The 27,924-nt window shown below is 42.7% G+C and overlaps 1 protein-coding gene and 1 long non-coding RNA gene across 19 annotated transcripts in view; one reads left to right on the top strand and one right to left on the bottom strand.

The window, feature by feature from the left end:
• The window catches only part of ENOX1 (ecto-NOX disulfide-thiol exchanger 1), a 579,959-nt gene that overhangs the window by 446,510 nt on the left and 105,525 nt on the right, over positions 1-27,924 (bottom strand). For 13 of the 16 annotated variants that reach the window (XM_023251799.2, XM_023251828.2, XM_023251820.2 and 10 more), the window contains exon 3: positions 17,006-17,071. The exons of 2 other annotated variants lie outside the window; for them this stretch is intronic. The gene's annotated coding sequence lies outside the window, so the exon portion shown is untranslated. Of the gene's footprint in view, positions 1-17,005; positions 17,072-27,924 lie in introns of those variants that run through there. One more of the 16 variants, XM_045053413.1, reaches the window with a different exon arrangement.
• LOC109498151 lies at positions 2-20,910 on the top strand. Of its 3 annotated transcripts, XR_006595009.1 has the most exons (6): positions 2-71; positions 7,637-7,672; positions 14,348-14,466; positions 14,741-14,810; positions 15,008-15,052; positions 17,637-19,007. It is a non-coding gene; the product is annotated as an uncharacterized LOC109498151 (long non-coding RNA). The 3 variants fall into 3 exon arrangements; XR_002741197.2 differs by lacking the exons at positions 15,008-15,052; positions 17,637-19,007 and adding an exon at positions 19,774-20,910; XR_006595008.1 differs by lacking the exon at positions 15,008-15,052.

Below are 27,924 nucleotides of genomic sequence, written 5' to 3'. Positions count from 1 at the left end.
TGGCTTCCAGGTCCTTAAACATTCTATGACAGTTAGGAGGCCATTCTGCCCACAGCACATGGGAGCTTGTGGTGAGTTACCCATGATACAATCCAGTCGGTATAAAGATGCATCTCTGAGACACCCAGGATGTTTCGTGCCATTATTGGCTGCTACATTCATTCTCAAAAAAGGAAGAAGAGGTGGGGAGGGGAAGGGAGAGGGGATGAGGGAGAGAGAAAAGGAGAGGAGACAAGAGGAGCGAGGGAGGAGGGGAAAGAGAAGGCACTGTCGAATATTTGGTCGGGATGTCATTATCACAACATTATCTTCACCTGGTGAAGATTTATCAATTTATCAAACGGCGTCACATAACTCAAAAGCAAAACCGAGATCCCCACTGTTTATGGTCTGTAAAGAAGAGACGAGAGATTTGGTCTTCCTTTTAATGTCTTCCCCTCTTAATAGGAAACTTCACTTTATTTCTTCTTGATTTTCCCATATGTATCATAGGTCGAGGCCTCTACGAGCTTATAGGGTGCCCAACTGCAAATCAGTCAATGGTGCCCTTTCAGCCCCCATACGGGTTAGAAGATGGTACCCCTTGTGTCTCTGTACAATTTGGCTAGCTGAAGGTGCCTGTGTTGGGGAGGACTGGGGGGGTGGGAGTCACCCTTTCACCTGGCAGATCCAGTTGCGTCCAAGGATACACATGTTGGTGAGCAGAGCCAAGACGGAGTCTCAACCCAACTCACGTCTTTTGCCAGGCTGCCCAATAACACACGGAGGCCCTGACTTGGGTCTTGAGTACCTGCCCACAGACCAGATGAACCTAGCTCATTTCGCGCAGCAACTGGTAGGACGCTGACACAGAGCTTAGTGATAATATTTACGGTGCGGGAGGGGGTGGTCCCAACAAAACTTGTCAGCCAGAGGCTCTTTGCTCGTGATCACCTAAGGAGGGCTGCTTTTGAGAGCCACGAAGATGACACCGGTCAGGTGGGCCGCAGCGTTGGTAAGGCATAGGAGGGGGGTGACTTCACATGCCACGCAGATGTGCAGCTCAAAGAAAAAAAACTGTTCCAAGCGGCACGTGGAGGCGGCCCGCTGAAGTGGACAACGGACGTCTGCTCCCTGCAAGGAATGCTGAGCCACCAAGAGGTCCACGCGGAAAGACGACTTTCCTCACAAGGTTTCTGAAGCCTTGGCTGAGGCGGGGAGAAGAGGTCAGGAGGGAGCTGATAAGCCAGAGGGCCCGGAATGAGGTTTCAGTCGTCGGGAGAGGAGAGAACAGAAGCCGGTAGTGGCCGGGAGGGGTGCAAGGCAGAGAAAATCTACAGCTGCCTGGGAGCTGCCCGGCAGAGCCCAGCAACAGATGGGAAGGGGAGAAGAAAAGGTCACGGCAGAGCTGAGGATGACTGGAGTTCCCGCCTGGGGAAAGGACCGATGGCTGTGTTCAGGTTGCCAAGACAACAAGCCTAAATGGCAGCCAGGGAGGCTAGAGCCTCTCTCCGGGACTCTCCCACTCTTGGTTATATGAAGCGCAGAGCTGATCTTCCACTTAAAAGTACAGTGTGGTGCGCTGTCATGTCAGGGGTGTTTATCAGCTGGAATGACTCGCCCCCAGTTGTACCAGAATGCCGCAGGTTGCAATCATGCTTCATAAACACATGGTTTTCAACACCGTTAATGGAAACAAACATCTGCAACACCTAATCCGAGCCCATTCACGGGAAAGATAAATAAATAAAAATATCCTAACCTTTAGCATTATGCGTAATTTCTTTCAACACAGAGAACTTTACAGCAGAGATCTACCTTTTCAGTAGAGAATGCACTACATATTTTCCCCTGGAAACTAAAGATACTACATATACATTTGAAAACATATATTTCTTCAAAGTATTAATTTTTAAAGCGGCCAAAATTGCTAACAACCAGGGAAAGTACCGATTTATAAATTATATCCTCGGCATATAGTATACATTGTGAATTTGCATGCATATTAAATGCAAATAACCAGAAGAGCATAACATTAAGGCTTTAAATTTATATGTGCAAAAGACAGTAAATTCTAACATTAAAATTCTTCCAAGGAAATATTAACTCCCCAAGTCCCATGTGATTGTCACGCAGTCAGCAGAGCAGTTTCATTGCAGAGCTTGAGAAGTCAATAACCTGTAGCACTATGCCCACCCCACTCACCAGGCACGGCCACCACTGAATCACTAAGGGGATCTTTCTCCAGTGTAAAGATCTCAAATTGAAGAAGTGGGGCAAAATACAGCTGCTTCTGCTCTTTCACTATAGTAAAAATAAGGAATTTGTCATGGTAACATTTTATGCATCCACTTGGTAGGCTATGGTGCCCAGTTATGTGGTCCAACACAAGTACAGATGTTGCTATCAAGGTATTTTGTAGCTGGGATTAATATTATCCATCAATCAACTCTAGGGAAAGGAGATTACCCTGCATAATATGAGTGGGCCTCATCTAACCAGGTGAAGGCTTCAGGAGCAAAAACGAAGGTTCCAGAAGGAATTCTACCTGAAGACCATAGCAGAGATTCTAAGTTTCCAGCTTGTCAACCTGTCCTATAACTCAAGGCTACGACAGCAACTCCTGCCTGTTGTCCTGCCCTATGAGTTTTAGACTTGCCAGCTCCCACAATTACACGAGTCAATTTCTTAGAGTAAATCTCTTCATACATACTGTACCACAAACACACACATGTATGCATGCATATCTATTGATTCTGTTTCTCTGGAAAAGCCCAACTGATAGAAGATTCAAAAGGATTTCCGGTTTAGAGCTAACAAAGTATACAGTATTATAAGCCAACCTGGTGGGCAGGTGAGTGTTGGTTGATCTTCACTGCAATGGAAAAGTTAATGTATTCTCTTTAAACATTTTTTGAGATATAATTGACATAGGAGTTTCAAGTAAATGACATAAATCATTCAATATAGGTATATATCGTGAAATGGTCACCATAATAAGCCTAGTTAATTATACTTTTTTTTCTTGAGAAGAGAACTTTTAAGATCTCCTTGCTTAGCAAGTTTCAAATATACAATACAGTATTGTCAACTACACTCACTATTCTTTTTTTTTTTTAATGTTTTTATTTATTTTTGAAGGAGAGAGAGAGAGAAAGAGCATGAGCAGGGGAGGAGCAGAGAGAGAGGGAGACACAGAATTCGAAGCAGGCTCCAGGCTCTGAGCTGTCAGCACAGAGCCCGATGTGGGGCTCGAACCCACAAACTGTGAGATCACGACCCGAGCCGAAGCCGGATGCTCAACCGACTGAGCCACCCAGGCGCCCCTACGCTCACCATTATATACATTACCTCCCCAGGACTTGTTAATTTTATAAATGGAAATTTGTACCTTTTGACCACCTTCACCCATCCTTTTAAATAGCTCCACCACTGTGGAGTGCAGGAATTTCTTGAAAATTTCCTGACATCCATTTAAAGAATTTTCATGGTTCAGTATAAGAATAAAGGTGCATTGTATTTGTAAAAGAGTAGGGGCTCATGAAAATCTCTCTGGCAGTTGAACATCTGCTCAGCTATGTCAGTTTGGAGGCTTGCCTTGCTATATTTTTATTGGGAATTCTCTGTGGATGCTCTGTCTTGGGGGAGGAAGCTGTCCCTTAATTTATGACCTAAGAACCCGATTCATACTGTCGGCTCTAATGAAGCAAATATCTATTTCAAGTTTAGATCAAACAATTTCACGGGTTTCCTGCCACCCTGACCAATCTTTCTCTGGCTTCTTTTCTCCCTTGGCCTTCCCACAAAGCCGCTCACAGTGTTTGCCTCCAAGCCTCTGCTCTTCCCTTCTCCTCTCTGTGACATGGAATGCTTATCCACACAGCCACATCCAATTACTGTGTGTGCACAAAGATCCGCAGGGCTGTGTTCATTCCCTTCTCTGACCGCTAACCCTCATCACGCTCCTTTATTTACTGCTGCCTCTAGGATCTCCTGGGAGCTGGTGGAATGAGGGGAAGGGTCGGAGCACATCCAAATGAGAACTGATCAACTTAACAAATTCCTATCTTTTGCAATCCGTTTCATTTCCACTGTTCCATGACTTGCAAGCTCGGAAGAGAACTGACATGTTCAAGAAGGCATTTGGACATTTCTTCCAGATACCCTACCCTTTTTTTTTTCTTTTGGACCCACCAGGATGGGAGGAGTTCTTCAAGGCAGCAGCCCAGGCTTGACTGAAAATTATCTATAACTTCTCTTTCCCTTGTGTCTTCTCTATGGATCTTGTCACCAAGTCCAATCCCTTTCCCTTTTCCCTTCCTCGGCTGGGGACCTTCTCATCATGCACCAGCCTTCATACTCCTCTTCTGAGTTATTTCACAACCCACAGCAAGAATCATGTTCCCCAAATGTCATTTTGATCGTGTCACTTGTCGCCAAGTGTTCCAAATGTTTCTTTTGAAATTAAATTTCAATCCCAGATTTAAAAGTCCACCAGCTGACTCCTTTCTTTCCCCAATTCTCCTCCTTCCCAGCTGTTCCCTGCTCCCTTGCCTTAGACCTGTCTGCTACAGCCTCTGCTCTCCAGAAAGTAGGGCCAACCCTTCTCTCCCAATATGCCTCCCTGTGACATGTTCCTGCTCTCCTTTGAATCTCCACTCAGAATAGATTCCTCTGCTCATCTTTCATGGGGCAAATTCACGAGCTGTTGGGTTTCCTTGATCCCACATACTAAATAACTAGTTCACCATGGTTTTCCAACGCTTGATTCAGATCATAAGGCCTGGACTCACATCTAGCTCACACTCAGGAAATCCTGGGGCAAAAAGTTGCCAGCTACCTGAGTAATCACTCTCTTGACTTCATCCGAAAGCACCCCGTTTTTACCACTCTCATAATGAAGTCTCAAATGAGAAACCTCCCCCCAATGTGACCTTTCCTCTTGGCAAACTCTCTTAAACACATAAACCTACCTACACAAGTATTATTAGGCATGCATATCAGAATACATTTCCCATTGTGATTTATGCAATGTTACATATGGGTATGGATATATTTTTGGAAAATTGTTTTTTAAAATATTTAATAGCCATTAAATGGGGAAAATAACACTCTGCTCCTTATGGAACAGTGAGAAGTCATTCTAGCACTTTTTGCAAGTATTTGCAATTGTAATCAGTAATGTGGGCAGAAAGAATGCCAATGTTTTTCAATCATCACTGGTGAAAATGTAAATTTCTAAAAAATTAAGACTCTAAAGTTCACCTGAATTAATCTACTGCTAATGCAAGCTGGGACTATTTCCTAGGATTTTGAGTGGCTTAACATCATCAAGACATGTCACCAGCTTCATCCCAATTATTCAGCTCACACCATGCATTATTCCGAACCTCTCAGAGGATGAAACAGAGAGAGGCAATGAGAGTGTCTGAAGAACAAAAGGAAAAATGAAGCACAGAGACCTCAGGCTAAAAGTATAAAACCCTTGAGAGGGTTTTAAGGACATATTAGATGTCTAAAAAATGAGGGTAAATCAGCAGGCCCATTAACTGAGCAGCGAATTAAAGGGCCATTGTTTCCAATTTCAGCCTTGAATATGGAGGGCACCAAATGGACCACACTCTCCGTCCCCTCTGCATTAGGAAGGGGAGCTCTCCACTATGTATTCTCAAGTGCCTTTCTTCTTTTCCAGCTAATTTAGTGAAAGAGTGGCTGTCCATTTCCTAACTCTTCCCCTAAAACATTTTTGCTAACTTCCCCAGGAGCATGTTAAAGGGACAGCAGGAAAACAATTAACTGACGATTCAAAACACAAGCTATATTCCCCATTAATTTCAACTTTTTTTTCTTTTATTAAAAACATGAAGTTTGCTGTCTTCAGATGTACTGTTTTTTCCCTTATCTTAATGGTATAGACAAAATGGTCTCTACACACAGCATACAGACACCCCGCAAACTGAGTAGCTTCTGAGTTTAAAAGCAGACCATATTCCACAGCTGTATACATTTCATCATCTCATCTCAAGAAAACAGAGTTGAAAGCAGTTCTCCTCAGTGCCTCGATAAGACAAAAGGTCTGGGGGCACCTGGGTGGCTCAGTCAGTTGGGTGTCCGACTTCAGCTCGGGTCATGATCTAACAGTTTGTGAGTTTGAGCCCCGCATTAGGCTCTGTGCTGACAGCTTAGAGCCTGGAGCCTGCTTCGAATTCTGTGTCTCCCTCTCTCTCTGCTCCTCCCCCACTCAAGCTCTGTCTCTCTCTCCTTCAAAACAAAACAAAACAAAACAAAAAAAGACAAAAGGTCTGGAAGTTCTAATAGGAACACATGAGAGATTTTTCTTTTTAAGGTAGTTTGTATTTGTACCAATTTATTCATAACAGTTTCAATTGACTGTAAGCACCTCCTAGGTGCTTTCAGCTCTCTAAGTAATTATTGTGGACTCTGCTTCCACATCTGGAAGTCAGTGCTTTCCAACCGGTAGCAGGTTTTGACATTCTGCTCTGCTACGAGCGGGTTCCGTGTTTGTCACGAGGTACTGACATACCTCAGCCCCAGGGCACCAGGTGGGGTCTGGGTAACTGGCACCCGGGGACAGATGACCACTGGCCATCAGCTTTGCCAGAGTCCAAAGGCACAGTGCTCCCTGCTCAACTGAGAGAGACATTAAACACGTCCGTGGATCCCCGCTTCAACAGGCTGCTGCAAGAGGCACCCCTCCCCTTCGTGGAGAAGTGGCCCTTGAAGATGCTGGTGGGTATTTGAGAGTTTGGGAAGAGTTTGGGAAGGGGACCTGGTAGGCAAAGCTACAGCTGGAGGCTCCCCAAATTCTCTCCTAAAGGGTTTCAGCTGCTTCTTTCCATGTGGGGCTGATGTGCACTTTCGTTGGCAACCAAGCTACCAATGGGATGCCTACCGTAACAATAAACACATATTTTACCACGTAGAGCTTCATCATTTTTGCTCTCTTCAGATGGGGAATGTCAGAGTCTTGCACTTCTATAGTTAAAAAAAAAAAAGGATTGGGGCGCCTGGGTGGCGCAGTCGGTTAAGCGTCCGACTTCAGCCAGGTCACGATCTCGCGGTCCGTGAGTTCGAGCCCCGCGTCGGGCTCTGGGCTGATGGCTCGGAGCCTGGAGCCTGTTTCCGATTCTGTGTCTCCCTCTCTCTCTGCCCCTCCCCCGTTCATGCTCTGTCTCTCTCTGTCCCCCAAAAAATAAATAAACGTTGAAAAAAATAAAAAAAAAAAAGGATTGAAGCTATTGACTTTTAAAAATTTTGAACTTTCGTAAAATTCACAATAGTGGTGAAGTGGTTTGAAATTTTCTAAATCACTACTTGCACAGTATTTGATAGCAACTAACAAGAATTTAGAGAATCATTGAAATCTTGATGAAGAAGTGCATTTAGCTTTCCCAGGCATATAATAAAAGCAATATTTAAAAAGTAACGGTCATGAAAGCAAGCTCGGGTTTCTCATTAGAAGATGTGAAAAGGTTCTATTTGGAAGTTTCTTATCCATGCAGTGTTCTCCAAATGGATGTCCTGAGCTTGGGGCATTATTAAGTAACCAGTTTCTGTGTGTGCTATGATGAGGCAAAATTGACAACGGATTTAAATAACATGCTTATGGTACCACTTCTTGGTTTTCCCATTTTAGGCACTACCCGTCGGTTTACCAGGGAGGAAGATAAGGGTAAGTGTTCTTTCACACACATATACATGCCCCATGTTCCCATCCTCTCAGATTTCTACCACAATTTTGATTAGCTTCAATATCAATTTTCATATCATTATTGCCATGGAGACACTTAGTAATTGAGTTGTGTAATATGCCATGATAACATCTCCTTTTCTACTTAATTTTTGTCTTTCCTGGAGTTAATCACTGTTACATTTAATTTGGGTTAGTTTCCTATATACTTATCATGAGGTTCTCCCCAACTCCTCCCCTAGACTTCCAACTCTCCTCTCCACACACACACACGGCGGATGTCTTATCAGTTTCTCCATCTTGAAGAAGTCTCTCCTGAACCCCTCTACCTATCCCAAAATTACATGAGAGGATCACTAGTCCTGCCACACTCCTGGCTCTTGTGTTGGTCCTGTCCCTGGGATCCTGGGTGTTTTTATGGGCTTACCCTGTCATTTATTAGAGCGTACCGTAATTTTGTAAAGTTTCACGAGAATGCGTTGGTAATATTTTACTTGGAAACTTCTATCTTTGATTGTGAGGGAAAAAAATTGTGAGAGAGACAGAGAATGCACGTTGGGGAGGAGCAGAAGGAGAGGGAGGGAGAGTCTTGAGTAGGCTCCATGCTGAGCACAAACCCAATGTGGGACTCGACCTCACAACCATGGGATCGTGATTTGAGCCGAAATCAAGTCAGATGCTTAACCTTCTGAGCCACCCAGGCGCCCTGGTTGTGGGAAATTTTGTTAAATTATTTCTTGGATGGTTTTCTGTCCTCTGTTTTCTATAATCGCTCAATCTTGGGTTACTATTTTTAGCCACTGGACTTCATGAAGCAATCCTATACATTTTCTATCTTTTTGTATTATTTTCTATTCTTCTTACTCCACATCCTAGAATTTGCTTACCTTGGTCTTCTAACCCTTATAAATTCTATTCTCTTTCGTGGCTTCAATACCACACTTTATCTCTCTGTAGATACAGATGATTTCTTTTTTAAGATTTCTTCTTCCTGAAAAGGTCCTGTTTTCTCCAAGATGCTTTTTTTAATGTTTGCACGTTTTAGTTTCTATCTCTTATAATACTTTTCTTAAATATCTGACGATCCTTGGCTGTGTGCTGATATTTAGAAGTGGGGAACTAGAAAGCCAACAGTAAGGTTGGAGAGGATGGGTTGTTGATTTGGGATTTATTTTAGGATTGTTCTAGTTAGGCCTCTTCTTCAAGGGAACGCTTGATATCAGTATCCTTGAGTTTTATTTTTAGGTCACAACACCAAGGAAGTCTCTTGGAGCCTCCTTCAGGTAGGGTATCATCCTGCCTGCTCTCAGGTTAAGGGGCATAAGAGGGTAGCTGCTGTGGTTCTCAGGATTTGGTAAGTCAATGCAATTTCCCTGATTTCAAGACTATGTAATACCACTTTTAACTTTCCCTGATATCTGCTAACCCAGAAACCTATTTTATCATTTCTACATTAAAAAAAAAAATCTCCATTGCTCTGTTTGAGGGGAAGAGGGACAGTTATCTACAGTCGAGAGCAGTATACAGTACTACAGTTCGAGAGCAGTATACAGTATACAGTTCGAGAGCAGATCTAAACTTTCAGCCGAACACTCCTAAGGTTAACCCTTTCTTCACTCCCATTTCCAGAGGGTTCTTGTTGCTCAAAATTCCTGAGCTTTTGCAGGTTTCATTGGTGTAAACTGGGCTTCTTCTTCCTTTCTCCCCTGCCAGATTAAAATTCTGCCTTCTCAGGCCTGCTCTATATGCTAACATTCATCCATCTGTATCCCAGATTCCCAAATGCTGGGGCTGTTAACCTCATTTCTTTGTTCTTATGGGTGTGTGCCTTAAAAAAAAAAATCCCTTAAAAGTCATTTTAATGGAGTTTCAGGAAGGGCCAGGAACTAAAACATGTACTCATCTTTAACCTGAAAACTGTCAGCCACTCCTCATTTTTTCACGCTGTTGGCATTACTCAATTTTTCTTCACCGTTGAGACAGTAAGGTTCGATGTTCAGGAGGAACAGGAGGTAGGAAAAATAGCAACTGGGGTGTAGGTGGAACTGAATTTGATAATTGCCTGCTCTTATAAACTAATGCTTCTCACTGTTCTAACAATGTATTGGGCACTGTATGTATTGGGCATAAAAGTATGCCCCTATTTCAGAACACCTGTAAAAATTCTCAAAAACGTGAACTACTAAAGAGATCCTGGAATCAATAATTAGCCAAAAAGAGAGTATTCAGAGGGAAAAAAACTGCCAGGCAAAAGAGTCGAATAGCAAGTGTCACGCCCAATGGAGGAAAAAGGGCTAAGACACAGCTTTGAAAAATAAACGTTAAAAACATTTCTTCTGTGGAGTTTGCATAATGTGTATGAAATATAAAGTGATCAATTGATTGAACAATGAGATTTATTTTTGCAGACTAAGGCTGCTGGCATAAGGGAAAAAAGCTGCTTACAATACAGCGGCTTTAAGTCTTTTTTTCTCTGTTTGTCACCATAGTGGCTCATAAAGATTTGAAATAATTTTTTTTAAGTACCGGTTCAGTGCACTGCATACTTGTAAAAAGAGATACAGTAAAACATTGTACTTTTTTTCAGTGACCTACTGGTTTTGAAGTTGCAGACTTATACAGATTGAAAACACCATTATTACTGAAATAACTGTAGGTAAAATAACCTTGTGGCCGTGCACCTGCAAGTCTGTAGTCTCTAACGCCATTTATCCCACTGAAATCATTGTCTTCATAACAGGTTTCGGTAATCCACAGTTTGAAGGAATATAACTATTGCCTGAGGCAGAACTGACTCTTAATTGGATGTATATAGCTATGAGAGGAAGGACTCCAAGGAGAATACTGCCCATGTTCGAAAATGAAAACAAAACTGTCCTCCCCGTCGGATCCGGGTAGGAGGTGGTGGGAAGGCAAGTGTGGATGAGAGGTGCTGAAGTCTGAGTGAGGAATGAACTCGGAGACACTGAACAGGGAGTAACTTCATCAAAACGATGTGTGAAACAATGTAAACTGCAAAGGCACGATGGGGCAGAAAGTCTAGCCACAGAAAATAACTCGGACCCTAAGACATGCAGAGATCCCCGATTAAATAAAGGACGGCTTGGCAGCAGAAATGTGAGAGAACTCACTTCAGAGATCCTAGGAAACTGAGGAATCCAAATTTACAGTACCACGGATAGTCAAGCCAAAGGAGCGACGGACTGAATTACTACTGACAAAAGGGCTTACGCTGAAGTTATTTGTAAACTAAATCCATGGTACCCGTCGGTTTTTAATTCAAGAAACATTTACTGAGTATCTACTATGTGCAAGGCATGTAGTCTTTTCCCGTCATGTGTCTCATTATCTTATAAGCCAAATGTAAAAAAAATCCAATTAATCGATTTCACAGACTGACTGATGTTCTTCTGTAAGAACAACAGATTGATTTTTTTATAGACACCAATACTAACTCTTCCATTACGTCCTTCTCTTTCTGTGCACATGGTCCAATCGACTTTAGGGCCAACTCAATACAAAGAGTAGAAGAAAGGCATTAAGAGAACAAGGTCCATTAGGCCCAATATTGCCTCAATTACTTTAATTCCATTATTCCTGTTCATATTACTTCTTTAATCAATATCTCCTTTCAGTTATTCATGTTTACCCTTTTCAAAATCACAAGTAATAGGATTATGGTCTTTTGAGCTCAGTGGCAACAGACATTCATAAATATATTTCTGAATTTGTGATTGTCTCCAGATCTGCAACTGAGGAGTCTTAAATTGAATCAGGTCTTCCAGAGGCCATCTCATATAAAGATGCAGAGCATCTTAATGCAATATAGGTGCTTTTACCTGTTAGGTCATTTGTCATTCACTGTCAAGACCACTCACATATGGCTTAATGGCTTTCTAAGTTTCTTCTTCCCGTGTCTAAGCCCTAGTCTCCAGAATGTGTTTCTTTTCTATACATATTCTGCTTTTTGTTGAATGGAATCCTTCTGCCTTCCACCAACAATTATTCTGCCCTGCAAGAGTTTCATCTGGACATTACATTAACCACTGCCTCTTTCATATGACAATTAATCAATCCCTCAGTTCCACCTCTGTAAGAGCCTTACAAATTAAAGGAGCTCTGTTTCTCTCTACTCTTTTAACAAACATCAATGCGATGCCTGCTCTATGCAAGAAGTTGCTCTTTTGGCGTAGACAGGGTATGTAATAGGCAGGTGGCCCTTCCCTGCACCACGCAATGGTTCTCTGAAAGTATTATAAGTAACATGGGGGATATGAAGAAGCATATGAAATTGTGATGGGAAGAGTCCCTCAAAAGTTCCCCTGGAGTTCAGAGGGAGTAAAATTGCATATGAGTGGAGAAAATTTTCATACAAAGGATATGAATTTGAGTGGGATTGTGGAGTATGGGTGGATTTTGAAAAGGGAAGCTTGGAAGAAAAAGGGACAAACTGTGTGCAAAGCAAGGCAGCAAATCTAGCTGGGGTCAAGGATTTTCAGAGTAAATAAAAGAGGGAAATGGCCGAGATCCTCAAATGACCAGTTAGGAAGGCTGGGCTTCCCTTGGGAAGCAAGGAGACCAGGCAGGAGCTGGGCAGGAGATAAGCACTTCTTCACACGAGGACAGCCTCATCACCATGTGCACAATGAACTGAAGGCAACTGCAACTTGTAGACATGAGACAGGAAGGCAGGCTCAGCAACATGTTAAGGGGACCTTCCAGGTGTGATTCCTGCCTCCCTGTCTAGCCTCGCATCCTCTGTCCCACCTCATGCTCCATCTACACCCAAATGGCAAGGAGCACACACTCCGCCCAGCACAGCTCTGTGCGAAGCCACCCGCCCTCTGTCTCCTTTGAAACGCTTTCTCTCCACCACACTAGTCCATCTGGCAATGTTCTACTCGTTCCAATCTCCACCCGAAGGCCGATTTCTCTCTAGAGTATTTCTGGACTGGCCCAAGCCAAATCGGTTGCTCCTCTTCCCATGTGTAAGTTATACTTACCATGGAGCCCCATCAGAGCAACGACTTTTGCAGGATAATCTCCTAATTATAATACCCTTGATGCTATCGCCAGAGCAATTTTTGGCACACGTACAAAGGACAACGAATGAATGAATGAATGAATGGCTGTATGAACAAAATGAAAGAAACAAACAAAATGAAAGAAAAGCCTGGAAAGGGATGTCCATAGACGTAAAGGAAAAGGAAAGTAAAAATATGAAAGAATTCTAGAAACCTGACAGAGCTTAGTGATGACTAAATGTAGGGTGAGCAAAATGAGGAGGAGGACACCAAGCTTCCAAGTTCTCTGCCAGGAGCACAATGCCCTTCTTCATTGCTTACACTTTATCAGCTTAAAAACACTGAACATAAACTCATGGGCTTAAAAGAAACAAAGAAGGAACCATCAGGAGAGAGAGGCAGAGAAGAACCCAGACAGAACAAACACTAAGATTCCTATTTTAAATTACTCATGTGCAAACATTTTCTGTGGAAGTTTGATAGAGTCTTGATTCAAAGTATAATTTCTTTAATTAGAATATTTCCCATGTATCATAAATAACACTCTAATCTCAGAGGTATAAAAAAAAAAAACTACCACGTTAATTATCAACTAAAAGGCCGTGAACATTATTTTCCCTTTTTTGAAAATCAGAGTTTAACAATGAATATATTTTTACCAATTCCATAAAACTATTACATGTGAATTTTCAAAAATCTAAGATTAGTGAAAGTGGAGAACGCAAAATGGAAGTGGGGAAAAGACTCAGCAACAATAAATTCATTTTTAGTTTTCAACGCACTTAAGCTTTTATTTCTCATTTATTTTCTCTTTAATAGTAGAGAAGTATTAGGCACACATAAAATGACCTAACTATTAAAATAGGATTTATTAGAACGTTCTAACTGTAGTAGTGCATGCTTTAGAGTACACAGCAAGATATTTAAGGACAGTTTAATGACCAAAATGCAATTGCTCACTGAACTCTACACGTAATTGCCAAAGTGATGTGGGGAACAGAACAGAGGCAAAAGAAAAAAAAGTGAAATTTCCTTACAACTTACATTGACAAGTCCTTGAGACAGGCAGAGTGACCTTCCTCTAGGACCTCAACTGCCTTGCTATTAATACTTTGCTAAGGGCAAAAGGCAAATTTAGCTTAAACATAATCGCAACCTCCAGGATCCTATAAGTCTTCTTTAACATGTAAAAATTCCTTTGGAAAGTTCCTTTATCTCTACCCCCCAAGATATATGTTAGCAATCATGCTCCAAGAGTATGGCCCCCTGATATACATCTGAAGGGTCTCATGACTATGGTTTTATTAGACAGTAATAAATGACCTTTTCCTAACAATAGCTAGCCCCCTCAAGCTCCTGGAAACTTTGCTCCCAAATGTCCTTAGAGACTTACGCTATCCCTAACCCCCTCCCAACTTCCAAGTATATAATCAGCCACTCCTCACACCCCCAGTACAGCTAGCTCTCTTTGCCCGTGGGCCAACCACTTTTTGCACCAAAGACATCTCAAGAATTCTTTCTTGACCATTTGCTCGGAACCCCACCATTTCCACATCAAAAGGGCGGGCGACTCCATCGTCACTCTGAATCGATCGCTGTGTAACAATATAAATTGGTTGTTTTCATTTTTTAGTGAGCTCTACACCCAACGTGGGGCTCAAACTCAGGACTGCGAGATCAAGAGTCGCACGCTCTACCAGCTGAGCCTGCCAGTTGTCCTCATTTTAACGAAGCCCTGTAGACACTCTCATGGTAAGTGATAGAAGGCCTCTAATCAAAGGTAGTAGGCTCCTGAACAAAATGGAAAAGCCAGGTAAGCAGTGCAGGCGCCAGGATGAAGTTATACATCCGTATACAGCATCTGGTAGAACCATGCCTGCACGGATCACACACTCCATAAATATTTGTCATTTGATTTACCAATTTTCTTCGGACTAATGTCGGTGTGAAAAATGGTAAAATGAATGTTTATTTTCCTTTTCGTTTTCTACTGCCTGTCATCAACTTATAAATCCATGCTGTCTAGGCCAACGCTACCACTCAGACTGCGGCCCCACCCCCAGGAACATCAAAGCATCCAAAGGATTGAGAAGATTGTAAGTAAATTATTCCAGCCCACCTGCTGTGCGGTCCTCAGGGAAGGCCAGGGCCTGAGGCACTCAGTCATTCCTAGACCTTGGCCTGCCAACAAGTAACACTACCCCAGGGGCTGACATCAATTCTCAGGCTCCTACACATGCTTACTTCACCCCCAGGTGGAAATCCCTCACTGGCCTTTGGCTTCTCTCCGCAGGAGGCTTCCTTCGGGTATAAAAAGCAATCCTTTCCTGGAAGTAAGGTAGGCATGGCCAGAAAGCTCTTCCCTTACAGGAAAAAGGGGCTTTCTAAAGAAACAGCTCTAAAGAACGGGTCATTTAAGTGATACCTGGAGACCAGGATCCTCATATTTGATCCACACTCAAATCCAAACACTCAAAAGATAACTTTTAATCATTGTGAGCTAAGGAAGCATACAGGGGGCAGCTGACACAACAAGAGCAGATGTGTCTTAGCATAGCCTTTATGGATTAGCGCTGGGGAACACGACGTTACGTTTAATAAGCGCAAGGCAACGCGACTGGGAAGGAAGAAGAGCCCGACTAAGTATGATTTAAATGGTAGGATATCTCCACGTGCTGACAGAGGCAGCATGTAAATTGGCAGTTCGGCCTGAAATGACAAAGCAAGAGTTGCTTACACCAAGGGCTCTATTTTGTAAGAACTGTATTTGCTATCACTTTTAAAGGAAAAACCTCAGCACATCCGTGATGGTGCTTAACTTGGAATGTCCTGAAAGCAAGCACGCATTGAGGCCAAGGGTCAGCATAATGCCCATCCACCTCTGATCCTTGCGCTTTATTTCTTAACTTAAATTTGACCGGGGCCTTTATGGTCTTTGTCCTTCACTCATCCAACCAATATTAAGCAACAGGCAGTGTGCTAGTTTCTTGAGGGGATGTCAAAACAAATGGAGTCTCCATCCCTTTGACAGTGTGATGGGTTTTGAAATGTGTACTCCAAAATGCTATGGAAGTGCTTATCTCTCATGCACATAAATGTGACCTGATTTAGAAGTAGAGCCTCTGAAGATGGTCAGGTTATGATGAAGTCATTAAAGCAGGCCCTCATCCAGTATGAAAGGTATCCTTCTAAAAAGGGGAAATTTGAACAAGGGATAGACACACGTAGAAGGAAGGCAATGTGAACACACAGGGAGAAGGATGGCCATCTATACACCAGAAACACTTGAGGTTACCAGAAGCTAGGAGACGGGCATGGAAGACATTCTCCCTCACAGCTCTTAAAAGAAACCAACCTCACCGAGACCTTGGTTGCACACTTCTGGCCTCCAGAACTGTAAGAGTGTAAGTGTGTGTTGTTTAGGCCACATAGTTTATTGTTATTTTTGTTAGTTTCCACCAGAGGTAACTAATATAACTTGGGTCACAAAAGAAGGGAGGCCAAGGAAAAAATTGCCAGTCAACAGAACTCTCCATGTGGGTCTTTCTACAGATGCTTTGACTCAGTTACAGGGGCAAGTGCAGTCACCAGACCAAAGATCACCACCTTCCACAGCAGTTCCATAAAGGCCGTCAAAGAAAAAGATGATTTATATCCTATATAAAGGCTGACCCAATGGGAACTCTTTAATCCTCTAAAAAGATGATTAGAAAGAAACAGAAGCAATAAAGGTTAATGGAAAATTAATCTTGGTGACCTATTTGGGCAAATCAAAGTTGTGAAACATGCATTTATTTAAAAGGAAGATGCAAAGGATATTTAGAACAGCAACTCCAGATAAGGGGACAGAGATAAGACTTTAATTAGAAGAGTTTCAATATTCACATATTTACATACAGGTTGAAAAGATGAAAGCCTTCTGATAGGGTAATAAAGACGAACAATAGTATGATGAACAATAATTCTATGTTGATGAATAATTCTAGTAAGATGAACAATAATTCTATGTTGACTCTGTAAAAAATGGAAGGAGATTTCCCGTGACAAGTCCTGTTTCCCCACAGGCTGTTTACAGAGGCCCTGTTGTAGGTACTTTGTAGATGTTCCCCCAATTCATGTTAGTTCACTGAGCTCACCCAGAACAGGCCCTCTGCACCCCAGGCAGACGTGAGTAAAACACACGTAAGAGAATGACGTCAATGGTATAATTAAGCTGAATCACCTCTCCTACAGTGACAAACAACCTGTCCTTAGTCCTACTTGTTGCTCCCTGGCCACACCGTCCCTTTACCTGAGCATGGTGAGCTCTCTCTCCTCCATGTCTTATAGATATGATATCATGCTGGCTGCAAAGGACCTGTAAAATAAAGGCCACCTTGTTAGAAGAAACTCTAAACATCAAATTCAGAGAGCTGTTTGAACACATGTAAGCAGATGCAAGGTTTCACTTGCAAAGTTCAAGCTGAACACTGCCCTTTTGCATTTCTAGCCATTCCAACTGACTGCCCTTGGAGAAGGTCTCTGCATGGTGCTAACCTGGTAACGATCAATAAATGTGAAGGTCTTAACAGAAACACAGCCTATGAACTGTCAATCTTCCAGAGAATATCTCTGCTCTGAAAGTAGTCCTTGTTGCCAAAGTAGCTGCATCAGGGCCAATGCTAGAGCCAGGGCCTCCCAAATCTAAGAAAGCCTAAATGAATAAAGCTGTATGTTAGTTAAGGGAACTATCATTCAAAATCAGTTTGGGTGGCTGATCAGTATAAGATTACTATTTTTTAAGTGTGGGAAAGACCTCTTACAAATTTCTAAGATAAAATAACAAATACTTTTAAGTTGTCTCTAAGAAAATCTGTTGTTGTAAAAACTATAAAAATGCATCTAGATCTTTTCATAGAATAAATCCCAACTTTATTTTCTAGAAAGTATTTTGAAGTCCTCTTACTCAAGTCAGATCCATAGAGCAGCAACCTCAGCATCACCCAAGAGCCTGAAATGCTGTCCCTGAGAACCCACTTGAAACCTACTGGAATAAAATCTGCATTTTAACAAGAACCTCAGCTGATTCCCATGCACATTAAAGTCTGAGAAGCATGGTTCTGAAGTACATCTGGCTTATGATTACTAGAATCACAAGAAGGAAGTTGCCTGAAACTTCAAGACTGTCCTCCGGTGGCCAGGAGTTAATGAAATCACAATCCCTTTACTATAGTTGCGAGAATCTGGGGACTTACTAAACTCCCCAGAAACCCCCTCCTGCTGCCTAAATCACCTTTTCTTTTCCAGAACACGTAGGCTGATTGTAAACTGATACCTAAAAGCATAGCATAATTCTAGAAGGATTTTGCTTTATACTCAAAAGACCAGCATCATAGGCCATGCATTCATTCTATAACCAGTAAGTGAATATCTACTTAGGTAATTCACAATAACTAACACTGTGCAAAGAGCCCAAAGTCTAGTAGAAGGATAGAGATTACAACACAGAGTTATAGGTCTAACAGGGAAAGGTCAGCACAGGAAAGCAGGGTACGGAGTTGGGCACTGGTACACACTTGGAAAGCACCTGACCCAGATCTGGAATATCAAAGCAGCTTCCTGTGCTGAGCTTTGAAAAACAAACAAACAAACAAACAAACAAAGATGAACATTTTTTCAAGAAGCAGCCCACCTGTAGGCATAGCGAGTGTGGTGTTAGGTTAGGGCAAGTCCCTGTACCAGCAATGAAAGAGTCAACTACCTTACTCAAAAAAAAAAAATTGACTCTGGTTTTATAGCTTTTGTTCAACTGCTTTGAATATTTGTATGCATGAGCTATAAATGTGGCAGCCTTAGGAATATTTTTTCCCTTTCAACTCTCCTACCTGTAGACAAGGAGGAATGGCAAACATCAAATACAAGAAGCACTAACGCGGAAGTCTGCGGAACACTGCAAGGGGGCAGGGATAACAGAACAGTGCCTCCACATTTGCTATTTGATCACAGAGAGTGTCAACGAAACCGCAACCAGCAATTTGGGGACCATAAAGAGAATTGCTTTAAACTGAATACAAAAGTCAGTAAAATGTCTTAGGTGAGGGACACTGGCTATTTGGCAGGTGCACTGCTGGCAGCAATCGAGGGTCTCAGTGTGACCACCGTGTGCACACCCCTCTCTTTGCCTGTCTCTTCTCCCTGCATTTAAATAGTTCTTATCCGGGGCGCCTGGGTGGCGCAGTCGGTTAAGCGTCCGACTTCAGCCAGGTCACGATCTCGCGGTCCGTGAGTTCGAGCCCCGCGTCAGGCTCTGGGCTGATGGCTCAGAGCCTGGAGCCTGTTTCCGATTCTGTGTCTCCTTCTCTCTCTGCCCCTCCCCTGTTCATGCTCTGTCTCTCTCTGTCCCAAAAATAAATAAACGTTGGAAAAAAAATTAAGAAAAAAATAGTTCTTATCCTGCCCCCTTCCCTCTCACTTATTCTTGTGATTTCTCTCATTCATTTTCCTTCTCCCTTAGTACCTCTAGGAGCCCACTGGTCTCTAATTCAACTCTCATCTTTTTCCTTTCAATCTGCCGGCTTTTTCACACCCGTATTTTGTGAGAAGGAGATAAGGGGCAGGAGCAAGGACAACAGAACATCTTTCTTCTCTCTTCCCTTGATCTCTCTTCCCTTTGCTCCACTAATATCCCCACACTTCTATTTCCCTCCTCTCTCTTTCCTCTCCTAGAGTCAATCTCTGTTATCAGTCTGTGGCCAATTCTCCCAAGCATACACCTTAGAAATGACAGAATTGTTGGCTGCCTCTACTGCCTCCACTGCTATACTTAGAGTTTCCAGATTCTCCTAACATGCCAGGTGAACAGTTGAGAAGAAAAAAACACTTTAAAAACATAGTAATCTAGCATTTTCTTACGTTTTAAAATGTAGAACAATTCTGGATTATTCTACTGCTGTGCTGAATGGGTACAAAGATATCAAACACACTAGGCAAAAGGGTTTCATTCTATCCTGGTTCTCCTTAAGTGCATTCCTTCCAACCCCCCATAAATCCAACCTTTTCATTAGTCTTCTCCTTGTGCAGATGCCCTAAAGCCTCCTGGAATGACTGAAATGTGCCTCATTACCAGCCCAAGGAAGATGAATGACACAGGTCAGAGTTAACTGAGTGCTTCTTGACAAAGACACAATGCAGCACGCAACAAGGCTCATTTAACACCCCATCGGGAAGCCTTACAAGTTACAGCTTAATAAATATATGAAGATTGTTGTAATATAGAAAATGTCTGGTACCACTTCCCACATGAAACGCACTTACAGAGAATGCCACAGAGTAGGCTGTTGATATGGCAATTGCACACATACTCTTTGATTTGCAGAAAAGCAACTTAGTTTTCTTTGGGCATTGCACTCTATTTTCGACCCCTGTGAACTATCAGCAAAACTTTGTAGACAAATCCCAGTCTTTTATCCCATTCCCTAGATGTAGCATATGCCCCTCACATATAGTATACGCTCTCAAAATATTTGATGGATGAATGAGTCAATTAATCAAACAACCAACTGACCAATCAATACAAGCCTAAGACACAACAGAACTAAGTAGCTGGAGGAAAACACTGTCATACACTAAAGCATTTTGGAAAACTCCCTGAGGTTTTTGGCATTGTCATCTAATCCTATGGTCAACATAGGATCTTGGATGTAACTCACCTCCAAGATCTAGTAAAAAGGAAGAGGGGCTGGTTGGATGGGGACACAGAATAGCCCAATGTGACAACCAACTTTCTAATAGCAAATGAGCAGAAATAAAAACTCTAAAAAACAGACAAAAGTTCTCAAAAAAAAATACAGTTAGCTGGGGAGAAATTAGTCAATCCTTCCATTTGTTCCCATGATACACACTTTTTTTTTTCTGATGGTCTCATCATACCATTACACTTCTTCAGCAGTTTTTGTGTGACACTAGGGAGTGAAGACCTGGGCACAATCCCCCTAAGATCTTCTAGGCAAGCCAAGAAAGCTCCAGAATGGGTTCACTGTAGATTGTGATCCTACCTTGGATAAGGGGAAAAGGAGACATGACAAGCTGAACTATGCCTAAACAGAACCTACAGAGTCCCCATCTCCCTGGATTCGCCTCAGAACGCAGGGACCACATTAGTGATTCCCCAAAACAGAGACTGTAAGTCACGCCCCATCAATCAAGCAGGAGCGAGAGGCAGAGCTGGCCCGGCCCGCAGTGGCAATTTGTTACATCTTGTTCTGAATCTCTTAATAGGTTTTTAAAAATGTATTTCATTACACACAATCAACAGCATTCCAGAAGTTGGAATTCACTTTATGTTCAAAAACTGTAAGAGGTTCTTTTTAACATGAACACCATTAACATCATCAGGCTGAGATGATCACCCCTCCAGAAAAGAACTGCTCAGAAACCTATCTAATCTATCACATAGGAAGAACCCCCTGTGATTTCAACTCCACTGCTCCCTCAGACTTGAATTGCTTTTAACAAATGCCCTGCACTCTCATCTGAAGAGAACGATTTGACCCCTTGAAGAAAAAAACGTTGACAGCTCTAGGACACATGTATTTTAATTTAAATCTGACCCAGAGTAAAACATCTACCTGACCCATCAGTGGGAAAAAAAATTTTAAACACTCCCTAGATATTACTTACCTTACTACATCTGCATATCATGAGACCCCGATTTGTTACCATTCAACAAATAGGGTTTTCTAATAATAGGGAATTGAAGAATAGACAGCGTGTTTTAACTCTTTTCTACCTCCTAAATGTCATTTTGAGCTTTCCAGCAATATGGTTTCCTAGCTGTGCAAGAATCCCAGCTTTACTTTTTCAGTCATATCCATACAGTATGACAAGCATTTCCAGAAAGAAAAAATAGCTGTATTTGCCATCTGTACTCACTACCTAAAGTTCTACAGCTATGTTTTTGCACTGGGGCATTAAGAATGGCAAAGGGATCTGATACCTCCTGAAGCCAGTTCTGAGTGCCTTCTCCCCTGTGATTCACATGACACCTTTTCAACATAAATTCTCCGTTCAATTTCACTAATACCTCAACATTTTTGGATTTCTTCCATTCTCATCTCAATAAGCTAGTGCTTATGGGAACAATAAAAAACCACTCCCTTCCACAACATTTGTGTGCGTGTGCCTTTATATGCGTTCGCCTGTCATTTCCAGATCTGAACTTCAGATCCAGTAGTCAAATAGTGCATACAAAACAAGAGCGATAGGGGCGCCTGGGTGGCTCAGTTGGTTAAGCATCTGACTTCAGCTCAGGTCATGATCTCGCAGTCTGTGAGTTCGAGCCCCGCATGGGGCTCTGTGCTGACAGCTCAGACCCCAGAACTTGCTTTGGATTCTGTGTCTCCCTCTCTCTCTGCCCCTCCCCCACTCATGCTCAGTCTCTCTCTGTCTCAGACATAAATAAGCATTAAAAAAATTTAAAAAAAAGAGCTACAGAATGAAAATAGATCAGTGAAGGAGTATCCCTTGCCACCACTTCCACTAGGTCCCTGAGGGATATAATCCGGGAAATCTTCTCAGTCTCTTCCTTGATCCAGCCAAGCCCTCCATTAAACAGACCTTCCAGACAGAGGGGACTGGGTGGATGCCTCTGTAAGAGATCACCACATATTTTCATAGTTTACGAGGATAAAGCAATTACAGCTTTAGTCGCTCATGAATAAAGCCTCTTTAACATTTTAATGAGAACATTAAACTCAGCTTCACTTGCTTTGGCCTCCCCAGAAAGTCTGTTAGCCTTAGAGAAAGTTTCTTTAAAAAGCAGTAATGAAATTGCAGGCCTGTCTGTGCCCCATAGGGCATGACTGGGCCACAAGCACTGGATGCATTATTTCCCTCCTGAACTAGCCTATATATTTTGATAAGACTACAGTTTGGTAAATGAGAGAAGGCATCTGAAGAAATACCCTCCTCTCTGCAGTATTTGTGTGCTTGTGTGTGCTCACTCATTTTATATCTGACTCGTCTCCTAATTCGCTTTTATGTTATACACAGCTTTGACTACAATGTGTGACTCAATAAATGTTAAATCATACTTTTCTGCTCTTTTCCCTTAATCATTTTCTACTGCCTCTGTTCTCTCTTGCGATGTGACTGATTCCCACCAAGGCTACCAACTGCTACTCGCCTGGAGACCCATTAAATTCAGCAGACAACCAAGAAAGCTTCAGAAGCCAAAGGTGAACAAGAAATAATTCTCAGACTCAGTGACTTAACATGAATGTCTGCCTCTTCTTCCGAACAAAACCCGAAGCAGTGTAAATGAGTCTGTCACCTTGAAAACCGGGTGGAAGAGAAGAGTAAAGCTAAAGGTTCTTAATACCCAGGTAATTCATCACATTTCCTGAACACCTACTGTGGATGAAGGACTAGTCTAGGTACTGGGGATAGAGTCAGGAATGAGGCAGACAAGACCTCCACTCTCACAGAGCCTAAGATGTTGCTGGAGAGACAGGCAGTAAACAGAAAGAACATGTTAGAAGGGAATAAGTGCTATGAAGAGCATACAACAGGGCAGAATGATAAGAGAGGCTAGTTAAATAGGGTGGACAGGAAAAGCCACGCAGAGCAAAAAGCTACAGCAAATCCTTAAGGTCATGAAAAGACAGAGAGAAAGCTGAAATGCATGCTAGTAAGTGGAAGAAGATAATCTGAAAAGGCTACAGACTGTCTAATTCCAATTGTATGACATCTGGAAAAGGCAAAACTATGGTGGAGACTGTCAAAAGATCAGTGGTTGCCAGGGGTTGGGGAGAGGGAGGGATGAATAGGCAGAGTACAGAGGATTTTTACACAGTGAAACTGTTCTGTACAATACTATATGATGGCAGATATATGACATTGTATCATTGTCAAAGGCCATAAAATATGCATTAAGAGTGAACCCTAAAGTAAACTATGGGCTCTGGGTGATAAAGATGTGTCAGTGTAGGAGCATCAGCTGTAAGAAGCATCACTCCCGTGTGGGATGTCCACAGGGGAAGCGCCTGCCCATGCGCATGGGGTAGGGGGCAGGGGAGAGAGGAGAGACAGGAGAACTCTCTGCACCTTCTGCTCAGTTTTGCTGTGAGCCCAAACCTGCTCTACAAAAAGTCTGATTTTAAAAACCCTTAAGGTAAGAAAGAGTATGGTGTGCTGAAGAAGTTCAGCTTCACCAGAGTCTGGTGAACGAGGCAGAGAGGGACGGCATGAAGGTGAGCCAAGTTGATCATGGTTAGGACTTTGAATTTCATGCTAAAAGCACCAGGAGCCACTGGCTAGTTTTAAGCAGGGCTCATTTTAATGTGTTTTACATTTGTGAAAGGTCACTCTGGCTACCATGTGGAAAATGCATTACAGAGAGGCGGTCAACGGAGGCTGATGATGGTGGTCTGGAAAAGGGTGGGAGAGGTGGGTGGCTTTGAGATACATTTGAAAAAAAAGCTGACAGGTTTGGCGACAGATAGACTGGATATGGGGGGTGTGGGGGGAAGAGAAATCAAAGACGATTGCTGAAGAGGAGGAGACGGAACTTACTGAGATGCAGAAGATCCCTGGGGAACGACCTACGAAGACCACACAAGGTGCCACGTGCCGTGTGGCAGACATATGGAAGCAGCGAGAGTGCCTGCGTCCACCGAAGAACTCAAGTTCTGCTTGCTTGATTCCTGCCTTAATGTGAATAGCAAACGTATGCATGTGCGATCCATGGACACACACACACTCACATATATCCATTTGGATATACATGAATACATATAATGCTTAGTAAGTGGTTTTTGCAACTCAGAGAAAATTTACAATTATTTCAGTAATCTTTCAAGGAAGAAAGAGAAAGATTGTTATTGGTGTTATTTCCATTAACTTGCAAGAAAGCTGAGGGCAAATGAGGTGAAGGGTCTTGCTGAAGGTCACACAGCAACTGACCGGCAGAGCTAACGCTAGGAACAAGCTTCCCTCACAGGAGATGACACCATATATATATCACACTCTTTTGGGGATCCTCTAGAATGTGCAAGGAGCCCTGTGAGCGCTGCTCTCAATGTGAGCACACACATTCTGGATAAGGGTGGGGTGCTACTGCTGCATTTCCTTTAGCTCATCCTGTCTAGACGCTATTTAAATACTCTATAAAATGTGACTGATAAAACTAAAAAAAAAATCAGTTAACACGAAAGCAAACCTTACATAGAGCAAATCAAACCCTAAACTAAAATGTGACACAGATTTTTTTAAATGGACATTTTATTTTTTAATTGTTTAATGTTTATTCATTTTTGAGAGAGAGAGAGAGAGAAAGAGAGAGGGCAGAGAGAGAGAGGGAGATATAGAATCCGAAGCAGGCTCCAGGCTCTGAGCCATCAGCACAGAGCCCGATGCAGGGCTGGAACCCATGAACCGCTTCATCATGACCTGAGCTGAAGTCAGATGCTCAACCAATTGAGCCACCCAGGTGCCCCTAAAATGGGCATTTTAACTACAAACAACAAGGTCCCCCGTGCACAAGCTCTTCAGAAACCCTCCTAAGGGTGACGCAGATGGAGCTTGCTCATCAATGGAAGAAGCCCATGTGCCCATGACTCACTGGCAGAGCAGCACCTCCTTATATACTTCATCCGGGATTCCTCTCTTAGTCTTTAGGTTTCTCAAAAAGCACCGAAAGCCCAAACAAATATTAGGAAAAAGGAAAACAAAAATGATAGACCCAAACTGCTGACAGGTCTGGTTTTTTGAAACATCACTTAAAAGAGAGAAATTCAGCCAGGTGGAATCATCACTAAAATAATTCAGATCGTATTTAAAGAAGACAAACACAAGGGGCAGGACTGGGAGGCCTGGACACGCTGTTGAGTCTGCATCCTACCTATACAAGTTTTAAAAATAGGCTTCACTCTGCCAGGCTCTCCCTCAGAAGCTGTGAGGACTCCCACCTCACAACATTTTGAAGTCTGAAAGGGAAACAGTGAGGGGGTGTCTGCCTCTGTGTTTGTCCCTGTGAGTCATACATTCTCTGTTCCTACTGAATGTGGGTTGTTTGTTTTCTTGTTGGTTTGTAGACTTCCTCTCTACTGCTTTTCTCTAATCATGTTTTTCCAAAGGACCCCGGCAGAGCACGCATAGCCCCACTGATGGACAACAGGGCCACAGTTCGCGGTAGTCACGATAACTAGACCGAGAACACCCAAAGACGGGGATTCGGAAGAAAGAGTTTGAGAAGCTTGGTCAGTTACGCCCCCATCCTCCAAACTGGAGATTTAGAATATCATTTTTCGGGGCTAAAATCATATATAAAGATGGGAATCACTCTCCTCTGGCACTGATTTTCTTACCAAGTGCTTTCATGAAGGTATACAAGGGATATGCTGTCAGCACACACAAAAGGACAGTGGACACTTGTCCCGTTGTTAGATAAACACTCAGGTGGCTCACTCTGAAACTCCCTGCAGGCTCTCACCAAGGTTCCATTCACATCAAGCTCTTCCACCCAGGCCTTATCTATTCCTGTCCATTCTGCCCTATGGAATGCTTTTAATTGCTTGGACACACCATCTTCTCATATCATTAGATTTTTTTTTCTTTTTTTTTTTTTTTTGGTAGGATGGTAATTGAGATTTGCAAAGAGAGTTCAGGAAAGACAGAGAGCAAGAGTCAGGACAAACTGGGAGTAATTCATAGGAACCTGACTCAGAGAGCCTGCTCCTAGTGAGAGCCTAAGCCCATGACCAAGATGGAGCCCTGGGGAGTACAGACAAACGCACCACTAGGAGTGAGTGACTGGAAAAAAGTAATGGATGAGAAACCAAGGGCACAGTCAACATGGTGGCCCTCTGACACCACCATGAGACATCTTAAAGGCAACTCCAGGGGCTGGAAGCAGAAGCTGCAAGGATGCCAATGTAATGTACCTGTTACAGGAAATGGTGAGGAACTGAGCAGACAAAACTAAGGTGCATGTTGATACTCTTTACCCTCCATGGTCAAAACCATCTCTTTCCACTTATTTTTCTATATTCTTCCTTCACAGCTTGAGCCCAATGTTAAATGTCCTATTATCCTCACATGACACCCGAAACCCTGCACAAGCACACACTGTAACTTTCTTTGCAAAGCATTTTTCACATCTACTGTGTCATTTAATTTACGCTACACTATGTGACATAAGCACTTAAATAAATCCAGGCCCAAAGCGATTTATAGTCTTACACAAGAGAAAGAGCCTTCACGCAAACCCAGATCCTCTGACTTGGGATCCTGTGCTTCTACAATATGCTGCTAGTGTATTTCTGACTCTCTCACTCTATGTGCTGTAAATTTCATTAATCTAGACTTCACTGATTCAGAATTGGTGAGGCCATAAAACATCATCATGTGATACCCCACTTACTTGGAAATCTGGGATGTGCTATAAGAAGTATTGTGCCTACAATATTGGTACAGGGTATTGGACGGGAAAGCTATCGCCCTGAAAGTACAGCAAAAGAAAGCCTGCCTTTGTTTATTCCATCAGGGCCAACATCACCAACTTAGCACCAACATGCAGTTTAAAAAAAAAAAAAAGATGGATCTGCTAACTACAAATGATGTAATTCTGTGTTTGTGGCTCATCAATGTTAAAAATTTCAAAAACATCCCCCACGTCTAAGCAGGATGATCTTAAAGTAATCGTACTGAGTCTATAGGCTAAAATAAAAACCAACCACCCTCACATGCTTTTGTCAAGTACCTTTATCATGTCTTATATTACCCTGTAGTTCAACTTTTCTCTTAATTTGTATCTGCCTCTCCTGAAAGAGTCCGGCATAAAGCTGGTTTTCAAATATTTGTTGAATGGAGGCGTAGAAGGACACAAAAGGGAAAGAATGCATGTGTCCCTCAGGCTACAGTCCATGTCGGGTGAAGAGTGAAATGCTACTTGAGTCAGACCCAGCTGACCAAGCCTGGGGCTTTGCAATCATGTACATCTAAATTCAAATCCTGCTATTTGCCAACTGTGACACTGTGAGCAAATTAACTCCTCTCTTGATTCTAAGCTTCCTCATGAGCAAGACGGAGAGAACCCTGGGCACCATGCAGAAGTGGCAAGAGAGTTAAATGAAGTCACGGATTTGGCACACTGCCAAGGCCGCCTGCAGTTTTGTTATTCTCCCCCCCCTCCCTCTAGCCCACATTTAGCGTGACCCCTTGCACACCAACCTT

This window comes from Felis catus, chromosome A1 (assembly GCF_018350175.1).
Source record: "Felis catus isolate Fca126 chromosome A1, F.catus_Fca126_mat1.0, whole genome shotgun sequence".
NCBI lineage: Eukaryota > Metazoa > Chordata > Mammalia > Carnivora > Felidae > Felis > Felis catus.
The sequence above is the reverse complement of the archived record's forward strand: the minus strand, read 5'-3'. Positions and strand labels throughout refer to the sequence as shown.